Source organism: Microtus ochrogaster (assembly GCF_000317375.1).
Source record: "Microtus ochrogaster isolate Prairie Vole_2 chromosome 14 unlocalized genomic scaffold, MicOch1.0 chr14_random_1, whole genome shotgun sequence".
NCBI lineage: Eukaryota > Metazoa > Chordata > Mammalia > Rodentia > Cricetidae > Microtus > Microtus ochrogaster.
Window position 1 is genome coordinate 16,844,778 of NW_004949096.1, and position 5,430 is coordinate 16,850,207.

Consider the following 5,430-nt stretch of genomic DNA (forward strand, 5'->3'; position numbering starts at 1 on the left):
GCAGAGGAAGTTCAAATGGCCAAAAGACACTTAAGGTCATGCTCAACCTCCTTAGCGATCAGGGAAATGCAAATCAAAACAACTTTGAGATATAACCTGCTAGGTTCTTGTCAGACCATAACTTCCCTGGGACTCTAGCCAGTTCTTGCCTTCCTGCTGAGAAGGAACATACCCCACCCCTTTTCTTCTAATCTTGCTTCAGCTAAGCAGGTGGGGAAATGAGAAGCATTTCTGACACTTCTGGACCAGAGACACAGGCTCACAAAGCACTGAGATGTGGATGGAAGCTCAGAGAACACGTCTCTGCCCCACATCATCACAACATCACCATGTCTGGACCACAACGAGGATGGAAAGCCTTCAAAATGAAAAAACAGGAAGTGACTGGAAAACGTTCAAGTCAAATTAAACATGGGAGGGATGGTGGGATTACTAGAGCTGGAGTTTAAGACCACATTAAACAGTATGGTAAAGTCTCTACTGGAAACAGTAGACAGCATATAAGAAATAGTGGAGGCCAGTTAGATAGCTCGGTTGGCAGTGCTCACATACAGGCTAAGGACCTGGTTTGATTCTCAGAACCAATCAAAAGCCTGTGTCTGTCAGCAAGGCTTGCTGTTCTAGAATTCACTGGGTAGCTCCAGGTTAGTGAGTCTCAAAACAAAATGTAAATGCAAGTAAACTTTTCTCCCCCAACTTGCTTTTGTCAAGTTATTTTATCAAAACAACAGAAATGAAACTAGGAGGCACTCCCTGCCCCTGCCCGCAGCCTCCAGGGGTTTTCTCTGGCCTTCACTTTGAGAGTCTGGCTGAAATCTGAGGATAGTAATAAGTCTTAGGGGTGTGGAACTCCTAGCCGTGTTCCCACAGATCTGCCACTCACTCTCAGGTTTTCCCACTTGCCACTGTCCTGTAGAAGTGTCTCTACAGTGAATTGGGATTCTCTTTCCACCTCTCATTCTCTTCAGTGTGGGGATATAGTTGTCCTGGCACCTCACTTGCCTAATGGATAGAAATATATGTTGATTTTTTAAAAAAAGTTTGTTCAGCTGGGTGGTGGTGGTGCACTCCTTTAATCCAATCCCAGAACTTGGGAAGCAGAGACAGGTGGAGCTCTGTAAGTTCAAAGCCAGCCTGGTCTAGAGAGTGAGTTCCAGGATAGCTAGGGCTACACAGAGAAACCCTGTCATGAAGAACAAAAATCAATAAATTAATAAAAATAATTTTAAAAAGATTTGAGTTACAACAGAATAGAGGTGTCTAAACTCCTTAAATGCTGGGCTGGGAGCTGGTAGTTCCCTAGGGAGGATTTGGGAAAAGGAAAGAGAAGGACCACATTTAAGAGGAAGAGAGACCCCTGAAGAAAGTGATTATCTTGACTCTGTAGGCCAGAAAGTGTGTGCATGTTTGCGTGCGTGCATGCGTGCGTGTGACTTAGGGCCATATTTGGGCAAACTGGGTAAACAGATAGTGGGGAATTTGGATGCCAGGTAAATCTTAGGATATAGAGAGACTCGAATGAAGAGCAGGAGAAACGGAAATTTGGCTGAAGTGCCGCTGAATACAGTTGTGGGAGGGTCCTTAAGGTTCTAGTTCAGTTGAAAGACACCGCTCTGAGACCCAGGGACGATAACCAGCTCAGGAAAGACACCGCTCTGAGACCCAGGGAAGTTAACCAGCTCATCAGCATTCTGGGAAGTATTTAATGGCAGAACTCAAGTTAGATCTAGTCCAGTCTCTCAATCATTTCTGCTGCTGTGGACAAATTGATGATGCAATGGGAATTAAGCTGTGGTTGCCCTCCTTATTAATTACGTATTTCCTGGGACTCACTGTGTTTGTGCAGAGTTCCCCCTTGCTAATCATGTGTTTCCTGGGACTCACTGTGTTTGACACTCTGGGCTCACTTAGTTACCTTTGAACACAGGGGTCTTTTTGTACTCAGTTTGAACCTGTAGCTTTGCCAATGGTGCTATCCTGGGTAGGTGTTTAAGAAACATGTTGTTTCCTTAGTGACCTTCAGAGATGTCTGTCCTGGCAAAAGCCTTAGTAGGTTAAGCCAACCTAAATTATGGAAAACCTGGCTGCAGTTCTGTTTGTCTTCCCAGAAGGCTTGTTGACTGGACAGTGATGAACAGTATGTGGGTTGGTGACCAGAAGCAGTGACTGCTGCCCTTCCGAGGACTGCCTAAAGGTCAAATAAAAACACACACTACTTAATAGATTCCAAACCCCTTATTTTTCTATATTTAAACAGTACTGTCACTGGGGCTGGAGAAATGGCTTAATATTTAAGAACACATACTGCCTGTCCCTGCAGAAGGCCCAGATCTGGTTCCCATCACCCATGGCAGGGTGGTCGCAGTTGCCTAGAACTCCAGCTTTAGGGAGATCTGATGCCCTCTTCTTGTCTGCACTCACATACATGTACCCCTCTATCCAACACATTGTTAAAATAACTTCCCTGACATCAAGATTGGTTTATAGTTGTATAATTTTAACTCTGGCATATTTTAATTGAAAACCTTTTGCCATTAGAATTATATAAAATAAAAGTGCATATTGAAATCAATGGCCCCAGGGATCACACATTGATCACACAGAAGTCTTAGGCAAAATACTGCCAAGCAAACTGAGCAGTACAGGGAAAGGGTTGGTAGACCAAGTGAAGCCAGGAATGTCAGATTAGTTAACGTTTGATGAGTTCAGTCAGTGTAAATTACTGAATTAACAAAATAAAGAAGATACTTATAGGATCACCCTTTAAAGTAGGGGGGAAATCATTTAGCAAAATTTAGTGATTCATATTGAGCAACATAGCTCAGTTGTTAAGAGCGCTGTCTGCTCTTGAGGGAGATACATGATCAGTCACCAGCACATGTGGCAGCTTGCAACCTTCTGTGACTCTAGTTCCAGATCTCACATCCTCTTCTGATGTCCACAGACACCAGGCACACATGTGCTGCACAGACTTACCTGTAGGAAAAACACCCACACACATAACATAATTTTTAAAAAACCACAGCCCCTTTTGATAAAATCTCAGTCAGAAGAGAGCACGTCTACAGTTTGCTGACAGGTGTTTGATAGCCGCTCTCTGGTAGAATCCCGGTAGAGATTTTCTCTCTTCCCACTTGTGCTCAGCAGTGCCTTCTGGTCCTAGACAGTGAGAAAGGGAAACAGTGACAGGATAGCCGTTTGTACTCGGTCACACAGAAGAGTGGTTGGGCACTGTACAGACACTGCTGGAAGCACAGTGAATTTAGCATGATCATAGCATGTGAAGATATTTGTCTTTTAAGAAAAATAAAACTTTTGCTTTGTTTTGTATTTTCTTGTTGATGGTGTTCTTCTGAACCCTGATAGAAATGCAGTAGAGCTCTTGATCTTACTGGGCATGGTTTATAATTGTCCACTTTCCATGATTCTATAATTATATATTGCTAGTTGATTCTGTTGAATTTTTAAATATAAAATCTTTCTTTTGTTTGACTGTTTTGGGGGGAGTGTTTGTTTGTTCAGTTTGTTATGTTTTTCTTGAGATGGGTTCTCAGTATGTATCTGTGGTTGTCCTGGAACTTGTTAGGTAGATTAGGCTGGCCTCAACTCACAGAGATCCACCTGCCTCTGCCTCCTGAGTATTGGGATTAAAGGCGTATGCCTTCATACCTGGCTGTGTATAAAATCTTATCATTTACAAATAATAATAATAATAATAATTATTATCATTATTATTATTATTATTGTATTGCAGCAAATGAAGCTCATGTTTTGGTCTTTGCATAAGAGACTATGAGAAAGGAATTTAATTGAATATAAAGAAACCTCACTAACCTTCTTAAAGAAATAGGGGTCTTCTTGAGTCACATTGCCTCGCAGTCTGTAGCAAAATCATCAGGAAAGCCACCTTCCCTTCCTATCCTTCTGTTCCTGTCACTTTAAGCCGTTGGCTTTTTCTGTTTAGTCACCATGCACCTGTGTCACCTGCAGCCAGGTGACCGGGCTCACGGGGGTGGGGGTGAGAGGCTGACTGCAGGATAAAGGACGTTGTCCTTTTGTGAGGGAGTGCACACATGAGGGGCCATGAGCCAGTGATGTATCACATTGCCAGCCACTGCCGAGCTAGAAGAGCACAGCTGTAGCATCTGGAGAGCAGGTTCCTCACAGCAGACAGGAAGAAAGTAGGAGACTGGGACTCAATATGACCTTCAAGGGCATGCTTTCACCCAGGTCCTCCCTCTTAAGTTTCTAGAAGCTTCCAAAATGGCACCCCCATCTGGGAACCAACAGTTTGACACATGAACTTGTGGGGGCACTTCCCATTTCAAACCCTAAAATATGTGTTAGGGAGAGCATTCTTGCTCGGCTTCCAGTGCTCTGGGGAATGGCTTCTGTAAGCCTGGTCTCCCAGAGTCTCTTAAATGCACCGGATAGACACTGTAACCTTCACTTTACAGTTTGGGGGAAACATAGGTTTAATAGCTGCAAACCACACCCGATGCTTGCCACTGTCATTCCCAGCCCCACCTCTGCACTCTGAAACACAATTAATAAAAACTCAAGACGTACCGGGGTTCAACATGAAGACCAGAAAATAAGAGTGACCAGCCACTGGCTCTTACTTCTACCTTAGTACAAAAATGTTGATTCTGCCTCCAGGAAACCTCAGAATGAGACTGAGAATGATATCCGTCTCCTCCCGTTTTAGAATACTTCCTAGTTCTGGGATTAAGGGCGTGCACCACAACCTCCTGGTTTCTATGATAAACTACTGCGGCTGCTGGGATTAAAGGTGTGTGTAATTGATGCCTGGTCTGTTAGGCTGGCCAGTGTAGCTGTTTTACTTTTCTGATCCTCAGGCAAGCTTTATTTATTAAAATACACATGAATTGCCACTACAGTGCTCCACTGGGTCCTTATAAACATTAGTTATTGTTGATCCCATTGGCATGACATTCCTGAAGAACAAAGGCATTCATGCTATTTAATTGTTATATAAACAGAAATAGCAAGTTCAGTTTGCTTATGGTAGTATTTTTACATGTATGCTGGTATGGATGCCTGTTCACATGTATGTTAGCAAACGTGTTCATGGTTCTATGTGCACATGGGTGGAGGCCAGAAGCTGGCATCCAGTGTTTTCCTTAACCATTGAACACTTTATCTATTGAGGCGGAGTCTTCTGCTGTACCCAGAACTCCTGAGTCAGTCCATGCACTCAGCACCTCACATAGGAGTCCCGTGTCCACCACCTAGGGCTCGGGACTACAGCTGCCACCATACCTGCCTGGCTTTTTACAAACTCCAGTCTTACGAGTGCACAGAGTGTTTTGCATACTAACTCATCGTCTCCCCAGGCCTTGCTGGAGAGTTTATAGTCTTTTTTTTAATTTATTTATTTATTAAAGATTTCTGTCTCTTCCCCACCAC

The 5,430-nt window shown here is 43.5% G+C and overlaps 1 protein-coding gene across 2 annotated transcripts in view; it reads left to right on the top strand.

Moving 5' to 3' along the window:
- Ext2 (exostosin glycosyltransferase 2) overlaps nt 1–5,430 on the top strand; it is a 143,154-nt gene that overhangs the window by 56,119 nt on the left and 81,605 nt on the right. The gene's annotated exons all lie outside the window — the stretch shown is intronic.